The sequence below is a fragment of the Calonectris borealis genome, chromosome 1 (genome assembly GCF_964195595.1).
Source record: "Calonectris borealis chromosome 1, bCalBor7.hap1.2, whole genome shotgun sequence".
In the NCBI taxonomy this organism is placed as follows: Eukaryota; Metazoa; Chordata; class Aves; order Procellariiformes; family Procellariidae; genus Calonectris; species Calonectris borealis.
In genome coordinates this window covers 47,082,051-47,100,629 of record NC_134312.1, presented here as the reverse complement: position 1 = coordinate 47,100,629, position 18,579 = coordinate 47,082,051, and positions in this window count along the sequence as shown.

Genomic DNA, 18,579 nt, shown 5'->3' with positions numbered 1-18,579 from the left:
CTGTGTATTTTTCCTGAGATATCAAGTCAAGTTGGCAAGGGGGTGCCTCCTTTCCTCCAAGAGCTACATTTTCAGAAATACAGAATACTTCAGTCAGTGTGAAGTAGCTTCTGCAGATACACAAATACTTCTATTCAGGCCACGTGGGATGGTTCTTCACTAGACTAGTGCAGTAAATCGCATCCAAATCTAATAAAAACCTATTCATGTTTCACTGGTTTGTTACACTTAAAATAATTGCTTATGCACTCCCCCTGTTTTAAAAGGATATTAAGGATGGGATTATCTGGGTAAATGCAGCCATGTAAAAGCTGCACAAGTGTGCTAGCGCATGTGGAGAGTAAGGGACTCCTGTAGAGTAATTCCTCTTACTTTTCCTAGGTAGGTATTACAGAATGATATCCTCTAGAAGTATCTTTATTTTTCTGGTTTGAGTGGGAGCCTAGTTGCACTAGCTTATAGTTTCTACAACTTGAAATGGTTAACACTAGATTAATTGGATCCCACTTTAATATTATATAGTCAAGAATTCAGAAGGCCCTGAATAAAGTCACATGTGGAATCTGAATTTGTTCCTAATGTGTCTGTATTATAAAACAGTTGTCAATTATGTGCTCACATACTGGCTTTCCACAGTAAGATAAAATCCAAATTCTGTAAAAAGGTACTGTGGTCTGTACCCAAATATTATTTTAGGCTGAATAGAAGCAGCTCCTATTGTCCTTAGTGACAGTTTGGCATGCTCAAGTGAGAGGAGAATATGCTTCAGTATGTAAGAAAATACTGCACAATACCTACCAAGACCTGTCATCAACATTCACAATAAAATGTACATACTGGCTGCTAAAATCTCCAGTAAGCACACAGATAATTAGATAATAGACATATGTGTGTGTGCAAGAAGATTATATATAAAATCAGCAATACTGCCACACATGCTGCTGGTGCTTAACAAGAATAATTGTAAAAACATCATTAGTAATATAGTAGTTAGTAAAAAAGGAATAAGAAAGAATAGAAGAGAAAATCTATAGGATGGAAAGTTAAATCTTTTTTTAATGTTTTGAGATAAGAAAATGGAAACAAGTATTTGTTTGTCAATTTGTGCAATGCTGATAGGTAGACACTAGAGGACACAGGGAGCTTAAGAATTATACAGGACATAGAAAAATAAACACAAGATTTACAGAATGCCATAATGTACACACCTTATGCATAGTCCACACTTTAAAACATATTGAATAAGTTTGAAGGTGATAGCTGTGTGGCACTGCACTGTCAGAGAAAATGGTGTTCAGAGACAGTGTGCTTCAAAGGACTGCCGTGGGAAACAACTCATGGCAGCTGTGTTAAAGCTCAGTAAGGTAATGAGTGAATCCAGTTCAGCTTATTTAGAAGTTGTAACACCAAAATTAGGAGATGTCCCCAAAGGGATTATTAGTGTGAGAGTGCAGGAGGAAATCATAACTGCATAAATTCTCTATACAAATCAGTAAAGAGAGGAAACAAATGGTGTGGTTACATAGTTGCTTTCACGTGGCCGAAAAACACTCTGCTGCTAAAGAGATGGTCCCACTGTCTTCATGTTCTTAGCCTTGCTCCCATCCCTGGCTGGGCACTGGCTCTAGTACCCATGCAGCTTTGTGGGGAACTGGTCTAAAGCCCTGACTGGTGTAAAACATAATCCTACAAAAAGAAGTGATATGTTTAGGGGTTTTTTTTGTTGGGTTTGTGTATTTTGGGTTTTTTTTGGTTGGTTGGTTTGGTTTGGTTGGTTTGTTTGTTTTGGTGTTTGTTTTTTTGTTTATTGGGGTTTTTTGGCCAATATATGGTTTTTTTGGTCCAGTGTAAAATATATATACACTTCAGGTGTTGGAATTTTAGTTCTACCCATTTGTACACGGAGTGTCCTAACCCCTATGCTAAAATAAGGCTCCCTCTTGCTTTCTTTGTATCTGCCCCACCATGTTAGGTGCCTGGATGCACAATGGTTAAGCGGCAGTAAAAGGACACTGACTGCTCTCACTCACAATGTCTCATGACTTGAGGACTAGGATTCTGTCTTGAAATTTCAAGGTGGGTTCAACCCTTTGAGGAGAATGAGACTTGAAAACTCATGTTTCCTACCTCTGTACTGGGTGCTCCAATTATTATAACACTAGATAATATAAGGGGATGGAATCACTGTCAGTATTACATCAAACAAATAGTCATGGTGTTCACTGTGACTAATGTTTGGGTAATTCTCAAGGGTCTTAAGGGGGCTCTGAATAAATCCTCCACTGCTCAGTTTAAACTTGTTTTTTTATAGAGCTACAGATACAAGCTAGACGCCAGGCTCCAATGAAGCAGGAACCTTGAAATTGCGTAGTGACTGAAGCTCCCAGAAAATTTTTGGACAAAGTAGGGAGGCACAAATGAACTATATGCCTGCCTACATGGCTAGGGAGCCCTAGAAAAACAGTGGTGTGAATGCCACCTGGATATTTTGTTTTCATATTCTGAAAGAAATAAAAATTATAGTTATTTGGTTTGCACTTATATCACCATACTGCTCATCTCCTGAGGGAACAGAATCTGCATTTCCCACAGGACATTTGTAATTTGTGTTTGGTACCTATCCAAAGCTAATTTAATCAATATGTCTGTTCTTCTGTGAATGTTATGTGTATGTTCTGAATGGGAAGCTACTGTTATGCTATAGATAAAGCTACTCCAGTACAAAAGTTGCAGGGAACAGGTCCAGATATTTTAAATATTAGTTTGGGCTAGAACAGATGGGATAATTTCAGGTATGACCTCCAAGAATTTGAGGATCCAAGCTCAAAAGAACAGGACAGATCAAAGAGATCATTTGTCTAGGATGAAAAGCTCTTTGTAATGAAAAAATGGAAATGACTTTTTAATAGAAGAATACTAGCAGTTAGGACTATCATCGTCAACAAACAAAAAAAGAAACACCTAGCATGAAAATCTAAAAGAAAAAAGTAAGGTGTGAACAGCCTTTTTTATTGGAATGAGTCAGAGTTTCTAGCCCTTTGAATAATCACTAGCCAAGCTGCTGTTCTCCATTCTAATAAAAATATTTAGAATTCTAAAAGGAGTACAGTAAATAAGTCTTTTTGCTTTAACAGACGTAGTGACATTAACATATGATCCCAGTGATCTAATGATATTTCAAAATGAAAGGTGACCTTTCTTTCCTTAAAGAACATTCTTAAGCCTCAATTATACTAAATACACATGCAGACAGTCCTGCACAATGCTTTGATCACAGAACTTATGGAATTTATCCCTTATGACAATAAGGTGATTAGAACGATCTGTATATTTCATGTTTTGTAAAACAAAGCTTCCCAGCTGGATTCCCATCATGTATTTTCCCTTGGAAATAATATATGTTTATATTTCAGTTTTCCCCAGTCTGAATTATTTTTAAGTAAATCATATTTATTTAATATTGACTTAAATAAAGAGTTTTCAAAGACAAAGGATCAATGTTTTATTCCAAATCAACTGAATAAAGCATTTCAATACCTTTAAAAGACAAAGAAATTCTTTTTCCCTGTAAATTACTGGAATTTTGGGCTCATTAAATGATCTTTTAAAATATTTCTGTCTGTAAGTAAAAATTAGTTTTCACATGCATTGGCAGTTTCAAAAAAAAACCTTGAACTACTGGAAAGTAACTACAAAATTAGCTTACAGTAAGTGTTGTCTTTTATGTAAACACATTTTACACTTTGGCTTTATTTTAATTAAGGCTTTTAATAGTCCTAGAGTGTGCTAATTCTTAGAGTTTGTTAAATGTGAGATAATACTTTGTTTATTTCTTAAAGTTCTAGATTCTCATGTGAAAACAGTGGCTTTCATTAAAAGTTCATTTTTAGTCCTCTTGGCTGAAAAGAAAAGCTTACAATAAAACATACAGGCTTAAAAAAGGCTGGGGGGGGAGGGGAGGCACAGAGTGAATTTTTTTAAAAAGCTTGTAAGAATTGATCAAATCTCATGGGCTCTTGGCTTGCCTGGAGCTGGCAATACTACGTCCCTTGGCGTTTTGGTCTAGCTGCAGCTGTTTTAAATTCGTATTACTGTTTGGGTTCTCAACTGCATCTGAATGTTTTGCAGGCACAACCCAACTCATTATTGCAACACCCAACAGGGCATCTATTGTCTATGAACTGTAAGTTCAAATCCAGTGAATGAAAATGAAAGCTGCAAGAGAGATCAATGTAATGCGTGCCCCTTTGTCTGTAAACGCTATGTTGGGATTATCACACAGAACATATAATTCTACCCAAATTCAATTCCATTCCAATGTGACCAGAGATCATGAAGTGCAGGGGGAACTTAAAGGGCCTTTCAGGGTAGGCAAAGGACATGACAGCTTTGGAGGAACAGACTGCTAATATTAGACATTTATGATGCCCGTAGGAAGTGCAGGAAATATGAGACAATTCCCACCTCTCCCCTTTTTGTTGAATGTAGGATAAAGAATATAGTGATGTCCCAAATGGTTGGGTGGTGCAACCCTTATCCTCTCCACTGTATGAAATAAATGCAGGTGGTTTACTGTTTCTTGAGACTTAGTCCTACCTAGATCTCTGCTTGTAGTTCCACACTTTCCCAGTGCTGGGGAAGTTTTACTTCCACAGGTTTACTATCTGGCTATCTGTCCTGTTTTGATATAGATTGCAGATGTCAACCTAAAGCATTGAAGTCTAGTACAGCACATGATTCTTAGATACTATATTATTTGTAAACACCATGAATTGACAATGAGTGTATGATCTCGAACAACATCATTCTAGTTTGACTGTGGGTGGTAACAACCGTGTTTTTGAATGGCTTCGTTGAAACTGATTGTGGTTCTTGAAAATCTGCAGCAGGCTTGGCAAAGTACTGTTTCATTTAATAGCTATAGTTTCTGGGAAAAAAAAAAAATTGTTGCAGCATGTAAATGAAACATTTCCCGATGGCTCTTGAGTCTGAACCAGGATTCAGTGCTGAATTATTTGATGAACATGACTGTACAAACTTCACGACCTTCACCTCTAGTATTCCTGGGCTGGTATCTGTTCCCATATCACATCCATAATGCTCTTATAACTAACTCCATTCATCAATCATTATCAGAGTGATGGAGATCTTGGGTTTTCTGTCTTATTTTGAATATGCTTAGGTGGCTTAGATACACTTTTAATATTTCCATGAAACCATCTTGCTTCCTTTGCTAATTCAGACACAGATACATATAATTCATTGAGCAGATCAAAGGAATGGAATAAAAACTTTTGGTAACATCCCTACATTCACCAAAAAAGTAAAGGCAACGGGAAGTACAATTTAAATGTCCCTGGCCTCAATCTCGCATGCATTTTGCTACCCTAAGCAAGCCCTAGTTGAACCTTTTCTCATGCTTAGGCATTCTGACCGTTTCTTTTCTGTATAATGTCTTACGTTACTAATCAAAGGTATGTTTATGTAGCAGCCCTTTCCCTAAGAGGCTTTCTCCTATCCTCAGTCATCTGTTTTTATTACTATAATAGGAACCTGAAGATTTTGAAACCTTCCTCTTGCAAATCTGGTTGAGAGTGGCAACAGATGCAAAAGATAAGGGGAAGGGATGACAGATGGACACTCAGGCAAAGATGTGTCTGCATATCCCTGCACGCACACTTGTACCCATGTGCACTCACACAGGCATACTGTTACAGCATGGCTATGCAATCAGGTCTCATTTTCCGAAGAAATGCAGCTGAAGAGTCAGACTGTTAACACACTTCCTAAATCTGCGGCCCTATAGCTCTGCATGACATGATCTCCACAGTCATTACACTGGGGTATGACTGTGTATAAATAGCTTGAAATACTAATAATATTTTCCTTTACTAGAAAGGAAGGTATTCTTTCTCATTACCTCTGACAGATAGCTGTGTTCACTAATAATTTTCAAACCCTCAACATAACCCTGGTAAGTTCAATCATCTGTGGGAATTCACACTAACTAAGGATCTGATCCGTATGTTAGAAAGTAGTTATGTTTTAGGGAAACGAAACTAAAAATAACAGAGGTAGTCCAATATTTTAAAAGCAAATAGCAGAGTCACTGGTATGCTCTTTCCAAAGTGCTGTGTCATGTCACTGCTAAAGATCATAGATTTCTCAGTGATCCTTGCTTTTATGCACCAGCTCAAAACCTCCAGGCATTGATTATTTTTTTTCCTACACAGACTTATTATGTTTTGCAGAAATAATAAATGCAAATGAAAAATCTAAGAGCAAACACATTTAGAATGCTGGCATGGCTCTGCAAACACAAAGGGAAAAAAGGCCACTAGGAATATTTCTCCATATTTATTTATAGCCTTTTCAATTTCCTCCCCCTCAAAGACATATTTATTTTAAGTGCATCATGAATATATATCTCTCTATATATATCTTTCAAATAATGCTGTAATTGGCTTCTTTGCATTGCACACATTTCATTTGGCTATAAAAGCCAAAGAGGAATTCTTCAGGAAGAGAAAGGCCAGGTTCTTCTTTACCTCACACCAGTTCACATGGGTCTAAATCCACCACGTTTAATGGTGTTCTTCAAGATGAATAACAGTGCGAGCAAGAACAGAGCCTGAATCACAACGCTTTCTCCAGCTTTTTTGGAGAAGAGAGGAATGTCTAAAAGATTTGAAGGTATATACTCCCTTTGCTGCCTTCATAACAATAGATGAATATTTGTTCATGTGTCAAAATGGGATGAGAACTCCTTTAGACTGTATTTTCTATAAAACATATCAGGTAATAGGCTGAATGGGTTATGTATAGATAGGATAACCTATTGTGAGGATTATTAGAAATGTAAATAGAAAGGAGAGGTTTAAGCTAAAAAAGTTATTCAAGACCACCTTTAGCTGGATCTTGATTTAGAAATGAAGTGTTGAAACCAGCTTTGGAGCGCTGTACTTAGGACAATAGGCAGAGACTCAGAAATTCTTGATTCATTTTTCTTCTCTGCCATTGACATATTGGGTCATTGGAGGCAAATCTTTTCATCTCTAATTGTTCCAAATCCCCCTCTGTAAAATGGAATAAGAACGCTTCCTTTTTGTCTTCATTTGTCTGACCTATTTGTTTTAAATTTTATGCCTTTTGGATATAGGGCCTGCTTTTTAACTTTATGTATTTGTTTCATGGTCTTTGTTGGGAGTCACTGGGTTCTACTGTAATAAATAATAGTTCCACTGTTACTAGTAAGATTACTTGAGTCAGGTTCTCCAATGGTAAAAGTCAAAATTCACATGCTAGGATCACAATAAACTCATTTATAAAATTCAAGTGAAGCTGCTTAAAATCCAGTCATCAGCAGGCTATGTCTGCTCCTATTAGCAACAATCAGTGCTTCTGCTCTCTATCAGTGAGAAAGGTGTTCAGCTCTTTTGTTGAAGCCAGTTAAATCCAGACAAGGGCCAGACAGCTTCATCCGCAGATTTGCACAAAGCTTATACCATCAATAGTAAATCCAGTCTAAAAAGACACAAGTTTGGATAGTATTTCTGTTTATATTACCAGGGTATTTTTACCAAATGCATTTTAGTACTGCATTGTTAGGGGAAATGTCTGTAGACATTTTCATTAGTATCTGGCAGAGAAAAGCAAGGAGTTTATGAAAGTACAGAAAATAAAATTCTTCTAAAGTATGTACTGTCAGTGATAGTACAGTGGAGTATATTTTGAGATTAATTTATGTTTCCTGGTTGGAATCCCTAGTATATTTAACTGTTTGCTTTTGCTTTGTTATGCGAAAGTGTCTTTAAATAACTTTTGCAATAAAGAGATTATTGATTGCAATATCCCCATGCTGACAGAGGATTCTAGTGGATGAGATCATTTGAATGTTAAACTAACTTATTCGTGGTGGGTAAAATCCAGATTGGTTTCTTATTGAATTTAGCCCTAAAACAAGACCGACTCAACAAGACACATTTTTACAGTCCATGATTCAAAAAAAGTTACTCTACAAGATATCAAATGATACATAATCACTCGGTCTTGTTATGAATTCTGACATCCAGTAAGGGCAAGGGAGAGGGAGTTTCAAGGTTAAATCTGAATCCTTGCCTTTTCATAGTTCAAGTCAGACTTCTGACCTTATGTTTCATAGAAATTACGAATATTCTTGACAAGTTTACCTCAAAGGCTGGAGAACTGGGTCAGCTAAGCTGTCCAAAATACAAATTTTTAAGATCATCGTAACTAATTAGGTGTACAGAATTTTTCTAGACAACTCCTGAGTCACAAGAACTCCTCTGGAGGTGTGAACACTGACAAACTGGGAAATACTTTCTTTTATGTATCAGCTAACCCTATTAGGATGATTTCATTAACAGTGGCCAGATTTGATTCAAATTAGAAAAGCTTTGACCCCATCTTTCAAGTTTGCTGGACTTTTTTGCTTAGTTCTTAAACAGATTTTTTTCTCCGCAGCCAGAAAATACATGATCTCAGAAGGACCCTCACACCAACAGTTACTTTTCAGTTTTCCTCCTATTCTCCTCCTGTTTCATGGAGGAAATGGAAACCTGCAGCTCAGCTTTGCCAGTTTAGAGACAGAAATCGCCAACACTTATTTTTTGCTTCCTACTTATCTGATCCAAGGTGAAGGTAAAGCAAGCACTCAAGATGTCAAGAGACATAGGTATTGTAATCCTGTTGAAATTTTATGTTGGAACCTGCTTATTGCTATAATCTCAGACTTGTATAGTTAATGGAGTGCTATAAACTTACATACTTTTTGCCTCCCTTACTTGAGTGTGCCAAGTGGCACGTCAGGACAAATATTTCCCAAATCAAAGTTGTGTTAGTATTCTATTTCCTAGCTCTGTAGTTTGAAGTTCTTTACTGTCATTTGTGGCACGACTGTTTTTTTAAAATATTTTTAATTCTAGTACTTAAGAAATGGAGACATCGATTTTTGATTTTTACACCTAAAACCTTTTTTTTTTTATTTTGACATTTAAATGCACTTCAGCATGTTGTTTCACAGAATAAATAAATGTATTTAATGCCCAAACTTTTACTTCATGCCAAATGGAAGAAAACATCTGTGAAATCTGTATGAAACAGAGCTTCTAAATGTGAGAAAAGTCATCAGTCAGCAACTAACTCAACAGGATAGTTTATTGAGCTGTGGTGGAAGGTCAGCCCAGCTAAGCACTCAATAGTCATCTACGAAGACCAACCTTGCAGACAAATTGTAAATACACATAATAACAAAAGTTTCCTTGCACTCCTTGATGACTATGAACTGTTGTTCAGAGAGTGTAAATGATTTCTGTACGATCACATGCAGAGACTTAGGCCACGGGTACACACTGTGCAAGAGCGTGCAGCTGGCAGAGCACAGCAAGCAACGTGGCAGCAAGAACAAGCATGTTTGAACAGGGAGTGAAGAAGCAAAAGAGAGTCAGGCCATAGCTACCAATAGATTGTTTCCTAACCTACAGCTTAATGGCAGTGAAAGGAATTATAACCTAAACCTAATGTTTTTGAATTTATACTTAATCCACTTGGCCATGATTGTAGGCCAGTACAGTACATGAGAGGGTGTGTTTGTAACATCAGAGAAATTTGCCTATGACACAAAAATGAGGTACCGGACTGTTTCATGGCATTAATGAAAAAAGTTTTTATGTGGTTTCTAATGAGTTTTAACCTGTTCAAATAACATCACATAATAATTTAACATATCTTGTAATTGTCTTCAATAATTATAAACTAGCCTTAAGGGCAGCTGACTAACGGCAGCTCCCAACGATTTTCTTGCATCAGCAGCTATAGAAACAAATTCAAACCCTAGGATGAGAAGGTCAACGCTACTGAAATAGATGAGGCTTCATGCTTAACAGAGAAACATTTATATGTTTCCTTTCTAGCTTGAAGTAATTTTCCTAAACAGGAAACTGTCTTTCTTCCACTCTCAGTAATGCAGAGGTATAGAATTCCTGCATGATTTTTATTCACATGGCAGACTTGCCACAGTGCCGTTTGATTCTTTGCCATTAAAGTCACCATCAATAATTTTAAGGTTTCCTAGAAATTGCTTTGAAATGAATTTGCACTGTACCTGTCCTGTGCATTAAAACAAGATTGGGTCTCTGCTACATTTTGTTGAACCGTACTATATGACTTACCCATCCTGTGGTGCGGTGAGGGCCTTGGATCCTGACATTTTTTAATGATTGATGGAAAGATCTGATAACAGTAAAAAAGATTTTTCTCCCAGAAACCGCTTAGCCAGTAAACCAGCAAGTTTCATTTACCTCTGGATATCTACTGAAAATTTTCAAATCCTCAAGATCTCTGATATATGGAATAATAAGCTGCATTTCTCCCAATGAGTCCAAGAAGTTCTCGTAAGCCCCTAGGTGTTTGTAAAACACATCTGAAATCAGGTATTCATTAACATTACTCTCGATCCTTCTGCCACAGTCCTGGACGCTGTTCACCATCAGGGGTCAACAACGAACTTCCTCATCTTTTAGGAGTTAAAGCTGAAAAATTGTGCTTACCTAAAAACATAAAAGGTAAGGCCATAAACAGCTGCGGGGGGAATCACAGCCCTTATTTAGTTGGGGGATAGTTCTGCTTTTGGTTTCAGTAAAGCTACATATTTTAAATGGAGTTGAAACAAGTCAAAATCTAGAAATTATGCTGTCTCATGGAGAAAAATCTTGAGAAGTAAAACTAAAACCAAAATGATGAAAACATCTACCATCAACTTGTCCTCCCTAAACTACTTTTCTAAATTCCTCCACAAATTTATTTCCAATTGATTTAGGAGTTCAAAACAAATATCAGATTGATTTCCGAATGTCAAAGAGGGAGCTCATAGTTTTAGTGGCTCATTTTATTAATGTTTTTCAAAGAATGAATGACAGCATATATCTTGTATTCTTAGTGCATTTTCTATCTTTTACAAATGGTGTTGTGCGAGCCTCTTCATATCTATACTTGTAGTAGCTTGATGAGGCTTTATTATCATTCAAATAGTTTCAGTTATAAAGAACTAGGACGAGGAAATGCAATTTATTTGTAAAAAATACAAAACCCAAACCAGTTAAAAACATTTACTATAATATGCCCACTGACAGATGTGTCATGAGACACATTGTTTCACAATAGTTCAGCATATCATTTAATATTTGACAATGATAACACTTGTAAGTACAGGAAAAGTCTTGTTTTTTGAACAGATCAAGCAATAACCAGACTTACAGGATCAGCTGAGTGCCCTCAGGTTAAAAATAACATGATAATCCAAACTTTAAACAAATAAAAGAATCCACATTTAACTAAAGTTAGTATCAGAAAAAAGAAACAAGCACAGACACTTTAGAAAACCAAAGCCATGAGTCTGAAAAATCATTAGATTTTTCTTGCTTTCTTTTGTTTAACTCTATCTTGTGAGGTGCTTCCGTCTCCACAACCAAAGCTCAGATGGTTGCTTGTCTCTAAGCCTGATCAGAATTCATCAGCTAGGTCTTGTCCATTGAGGGGCTCAACCCAGCCAGTGTCCTCAGAGCTCACTGACCATGAGGGGCTCTAGCCAAGCAAATTTGTGGGTGCAACTGCGCACTCACCCAGCACATGGAGTACTCGTGGGTGCTTGCAAACTGGATACTGTGGACACAGGACTAGAGAGTGGAGCTCTGCAGAATGGGAGAGAGAAAAGTAGTGGGGTCATGGGTTTGTTTTGTGCCAAATAAGCAACTTTCTCCTTTCTCCGCTTTGCCTCTGCTCTTCCCATGACAGAGTGGCATCCGAAAAAGGAAGGGAAGGAATAATTCCAGACTGAACTCAGAGGTAGGAACATGCAGGCCAAGAGCAACAGAATTCAAATAGGAGAAGGGAAGGATAAAAAGGATAATCAATCTCATTTTCAGCTGAAGAAGTTTGAACACCTTCAATGGCTAATTTTGTATTTCCTCCCTATGAGAGAGAGAAGAGCAGCAGAAGTTTCCTATGCAACTGAGTACACAGAGGTGGTGAGTACTTCTGGAATAAGATGCAGCAGTAGGTAGAAGTAAATAAGTAGGTTTAACAGCCCATTGAAGAACTAGCTCACTCCTGGGAGAGTGTCCCAGTCATTGGGTGACACAGTCGAGCTTTCACTTGTTGCCTGTTTGTGCTCCACTGAATCTGGCGTTATTTTCTTTCAGAGCATTGCTATTCCAAAGGTAGAGGTGAAGTTTGCCCTCTTGCACACTCTCTTGGAAAACTTAATGAGTGGCGGGCCGGGCCCCAGACGCAGCTGGAGGATTGGTAGGTTATACGACAGCCCTCAGGCAAGTGAGTATAAGTGCTCTAACCACTGAATTATCACCATCTACAGCTGGGTTTTAGGAGAAAGGAGCAATCTCTGTTCCATCTTTGAAAGAAGGACATAGGTAACTACCTTTAGGAAAGGAGTCAGGAGCTCTGTCTCCCAAGAGGAAGAAAGTGCACTCAGGTAGTGTTAAATAAGGTGAAAACATAGCTGCTCAGCCTCCTGACTTTGTCCATTTCACTTTCCCACGTGGTATTTTCAAGAATTAGCTGTGAGGAGCTCTGAAACGTATCCTGGCACTGGGCTGAAATGCTTCAGGCTGCTTTCCACTTGCAGACTGCAGTTTTAATTTTGCTTCAAGTCATCTTCATGTGCTTGACAACAAAATTTTTTTCACACTTATCACAGAGATAAGGAAAAATTCAGAAAGCTCAAGTACATATAAAGTTAAGCAAATAGGTAAATGTTTTCTGTGTAAGAAAATATGCAATTTGCCCATGATGATAACAGGAGGTTCTGGCAGAGCACATGCATTCTGGAGTGAAAACTTGAGCCAGAAGTAAAGTAGTAAAGTAGAAACCAGTAGTAAAGCTTTCTTTGACTTCAGCATACTTCAGCTTCCACCACACATCTTTTAATGCCCAATACTTTGCCTTAATCACATCATCCCTCCCTCCATGTGTTAGAATGAAGCATGTATTTATGCCCAAGAACTTGGTTTATAATATTCTTTTTTAATATATATAAAAGATTTAACTTAAAAAGTAGCAAATATCATGAAGTTTGCAATAAGGCGATGGGAACCGACAACATGGAGAGGAGGGAGCAACAGGCTACTAGCCAAGCTAAAATGTCAAGAAAAGGGGACAATTTGTCACCACTACAGTACATTACTACAGTACAAAGTTATTCAGGTCAAAAACTAGCTAGCATTAGAAGTTTTTAATTTTTTCTGTACTCACAAATGTGTCATATTAAATCATTCCATTAAGGGTAATCTCTTGCATTTCTTTTCTCTCCAACCAGTGAATGTTCACAAGACAGTGGTTCTCTACAGAAATGATGCTGTTGCCATGATATAAATTTCCCGTGAGGATGACCTAAAGCTTATAATGACTTCCACTCCCAAGGAAAACCTTACAGCAGAATTAGTAAGGAAGTTATTTGTCCTGGGCTGCAGAGCTTGACAATGGAGTAAGCAATAAAGCGACACCCATATAGTCCTTATTGGTCAGCTATCATATGTAAGCATACATTTTATTTTTTTGACAAATAACACTAAGCCAGAGCTATTCAGGTCTCTTCATGCAGTGTTTTTCAAGGGGCTCTGTCTGTTTTTCAGAAATAAATGCAATGATTTAACCATTCAGTCCCTCCTGACTTTGATTGGATTTCTGTATTTCAGCCTCATGTATCACTTTTGAGTTACAGGAACAAATTTTAGCTTTGTCTCAGATTTTTATCTGTAGACTGTGTCTGAGGAAAAGCTATTATTCACTAAGAAAGTATAGTATAGACTTGTATAGTTTCTGAGGCAGGAGCTGTTCCTGTAAAGATAAGAAGGCAGTAATGTTCAATAGTTTGAAGCAGAATCTCCTACTAAACAGTTTTCCCTGTCTGTGCTCAGGTTTTAAAGGTAGTTTCCATTTTAGGAAATCTGTACCCACTTGGGATCAGGAAAAGAAGTTCAACCTCATGTTGGCCCTGCAAGGCAACATGTATAATGCTGGGTTCTGTAGGTAACGGTAGCAGTATACCTGCTTCTCCCTTGTTCTGCTAATGCAGCTGGTCAGGAAGTGGGTGAGTGGCAAGGGAGGTTAATTTTACTGTCTCCAAGCATGTGAAAATCATGAGTAAGGCCTGAAAATACCATTTGTCTGACTTGACACTCACAGGATTAAAAAAAAAAAAAAGGAAAAAGAAAGAAACAGTTTTAATTTCTTTTTGATTTGTGATTTCTGAGTCTCCAGACTACACACAGGTTACATGTTCAAGCTTTTTTCCGAGTATGGTAGGATTAGAGCAATATACTATATATATTCTATATATATATAGAAAGCAAAGCTTAAATTCTCACCTCATCATATCATTTTGGAGCAAGAACTTAAAAAGTAGCAAATATGAAGTTTGCAATAAGGTGATGGGAACTGACAACATGGAGAGGAGGGAGCAACAGGCTACTAGCCAAGCTAAAATGTCAAGAAAAGGGGACAATTTGTCACCAGTACAATACATTACTATGTCTCAGAAAAAGGGAAAAGTGAAGAGCCATGCTTGTCACTCTCAGAGGAAATTCTGCAAGATCAGAAGAAAAATCTCTGCTTTCCTAAGAGTTTGCTCTTACAAGCTAGCTCCCAGATGCTCACCCCTGTCCTCTGCCATGAACTCTTTCCCCCATGGCTGCAGGAGCAGAAAACAGGTCAGACATCATCACCTCCATGCTGGAGTTACTGAAGCATAGGCAGCTGTCCCAAGGTCTGCTGCACCTGCCTGTCCTCATAGCAGACACAGCAGAGAACGGGATGTGGAATCTGGGACCAGCACACTTCCCGCTCCCCTTCAGAGGCTGTCCCGTCTGCTTCAGCTGGACGAGTGAACAGACAATCACATCTGCACCTCTAACACAGTAGAGAAGATGAAGATGTATGCCTTATTCTCTGCTACCCTAATTATTGGAGTAATTACTTTCAGCAGCACAACTGAACAGATTACATTTTAAATCAGTGAATTCAATTTGGGGTAGAATTTGTGTGTTCTTTTTGTGATGTATTTTCCCCATATTTACAGGAAAAATGTATGAGAAAACATTATTCATTATCCTAATTTGAAAACTCTTTAATTGATCAATTACTAGAAAAAAATGTAGTGGCAAAATTTCCTTTTCCTAATAAAAGCTTTCTTAAACCAGCACTATCAAAATGGCTAGGGGTTTATTTTAAATTAACCCATTATATTTTCATTCCTCTCATAAAAACGTTTTTATTGATTGAGGCAAAGTTTTATGTGAGTGTGTTCAAAATAAAGTAAAAGTCATGTTTTCAAAATGACTTCTTTGCATACACAAATGCAGAAAAATCTTATGTAAATGCAGATATTCTCCTGCAAGGACTGGAAGTATATCCAACAACATATATTATCAAGTGCCTTGCCATCCCTAGCAGAATTCTGGATCTGCCTGTGCTGTGAGTTTCTGTTACGAAAACACAGGAGGACATGGTCCTTAGTCCAAAGGATACATAATGTGATGGCAGGTTGAATATTTGTCTCCTGCCGTTGATGAAAGAGAACATATAATTATTGACTTTGAAATATTAATGTTTGGATTAAATTGTAATTCATATTCTTGTCTCTCTTTCCTTCAGGAGGAAGTATATTGCACAAGTATATATGTTTGGTGGTGCTTATTTACCCTTTTTGGTTCTTGACTGAGCTGTAGTGGCTGGTGCATTAGATTGGAGAAGAAGCAAATTTCTCTTACATCCTGCCTTTACCTGCAAATGGAAGTTGATGTCTTCTCTGTGTGAGGCGATGGGTAATCTTCATGTGGTCATAACAGCGGAAGGACTTATTAGGGCTGAAAAATAAAATTAGGGATTTCATTCCATGGAAAAAAAAAAAAAAGTATGGTAGTTATACCTAGGGGATGACATATATGGCCCAAGAAGTCCATTCCAGGAATATATCCTATGTATTTGCAAATGAAAACTACAAAGATGGAAAGCTCAGCATATATGAGAAATAAAAAGAATTGTGGAAAAGCAGCAATATTCAAAGCTAGAAGTACTGTTCTCAGAAAAGGTTCATACTAGGTTTCTGCAGTAAGCCACTAATATCTTATAAATGGCTTTGCCTGAGGTGTTTCTGAAACCCTTCTATAAAAAGAAAATAGGAAATATTTTCAAACCGAAGATTATCTCAAATCAGTCCTTAACTTGAAATAAATTCTGGTTTAGGAGGGGTTTAGACTTGCAATTTGCATCTGAGTTAGAGATTGATTGAATTTGTGTTATGAATCTAAAACCACGTTTCTAAAAACACTTCAAGTTTTGGAGAAGCCCAATAGACCTTTCTAAAACAGTATTACAGCTATATTACAATTATCTTCTTAATTTCATGTAATAATGGCTGTAATAACGACTGGAAAAATATGGTCTATTGTCTTACAGAGAAGCTTAAAATTAGAAGAAGAAAGATGAGACTTAGTAGATATCTTCGCCATTTTTTGTCATAACAACATGAATCACAAAAGAATTGTGTTACAAAAACACACTATTTCACTGAGGAAGAAAGAATAAAATCTAAAACTTGTAGCTTCTTAAAGATTCAGCAAACTAAGTAAGTGGTGGTGGGGCCATGACCTTTTTTGTTGTATCTGTAATGCAGGCAGGTGAGTCAGGTACTGCTGAGTGCCTTCACGTACTGTTTCCCAGGCTGCTTCATCCTTCCCACAGCTCCAAAGAGTTTTTGTCATTTTAACCCCTACCCAGCCACTGCTAATTTGTGGTAATCTTGTGGATGGAAATGTCCTCAAGCCTGAATTTTTCTCATGCTGTCCCAAGAATATTCCCAGCATAGATCATGAGAATCCCTCTTCATGTGTTTTCTTTAGAGCACTTCATGAGCCAACATCTTTCGTCCCATGATATGCTCTTCCGTTGAAATCTCTTAGCTCAATATTACTAAGAGAAGAAGTGCCTCTGGAGAACTGGAGTAATGCAGTGGAGCAGTGGGACAGGGAAAGAAAATATAACAGTAGTTTTTTCAGGTATTACTCACCAGTTGTCTTCATCAAATACACAAATCACTAAATGGACTGAGAAGGGTGTCCCCATGTTTGTGTCAATACACTGTGATCTCATTGTGTTCTGTGTATCTGCAGTGGTTTTTCTATAAAAGTGTTTAATTTTCAGTGCGATTCATGGAATTTCAGTCAATTTTAGCTATTGACCCTCAGTAGAAAATTGTATTTTTGTTAATCCTGGGCATTGTGTGAGGACTTCAGCCCTTAATACTTTCACTGAGAAGATAATTTAAAATTTTACATAGTTTGCATTTATGTTGTGAGCCACTATAGCTCAGATTGTGAACCAATGAAGACTTCTCAAGTCTTAAACCTGCATGAAATGTAATAGTCACTTTCTACAAAGCAGTCTCTTTGCCAGTCCTCTGGGGTTTTTTTCCCAAGAGTTGTTCTTATTCCGCTAATAGGATTATAATTTACAACACATTATCGAATTTTTAACTACTATGACCCTTGAAAATGTCTGGGTTCATTAACATTTTCAGATCTACTTTGTACTAGTTACTGAGTAGGATGAAGGGGCTTGACTAGTTAGTTGTGTCATCACTAATGCAAACATTCAAGCACGGTGTAAGTGTGGGTGTCTGTGGATTACAAGAATACAGTATGTTTTTTGAACTGGATTCTTAAGGATGCTGAGTATCTTTAGTCATTGACATACTTAGTGAGATATGAGTGTGGAGGAGTCTTGTAGAAGTAGCTTGCTATACTTCAGGGTCAGACCTTTTAGTTTCTAAATTACTAGTTTCTTAGGTTCATTGATCTAATTTACATTTACACAGTGACTGTCAGCTTGATGTTTACAAGAATGTTCACAGAATTTGTTAAAACTTCATCTCCTTATTCACATGGATAGATCACTCTTAAATGTAAGAGTTTTCACAGGGATAACAAATAAAGCTGCAACAGTATACAGCTTACCTACAAAAGCATTATAAAAGAAACATTAACTGTGTAGGCACTAGTCAGTTGTCCCAACTGCACCATTTGATTTCATGTTGTCGTTGATTGTATTGGCACAATAGTCTTTTTCCAATATTTAGGTTTACTGGAAGTTTATCAATTTAAAATATTTTAAATGAGGACAAATTTCAATAACTCTTCTGTTCATTGGTAACAGAAAACAAAAGAAGATTTTTTAAAGAATTTTAAAGAAGAATTTTAAAAGGTTGTAAAAAAAAATTTAGGAGATCTCTTTTTAAATTGGTATAAGGATTTTTACAGTGTGTTAATCACAGAAAATTTTTCCTGGTCAAATAAGAGGGTTAAAAGAGTCATCCTTTGGATACCTTTTCTATAGGATCTTGACCTATACATCTTTAAGGCAATAAATACATATACACATGTGTATGTACACATATTTATACACATAAACCACTTTTATTTCCTGGACTAGCCATGTTATGTCTATTCTGTCACTCATGAATCGGCTATAGCATATTTCTAAGAGCAA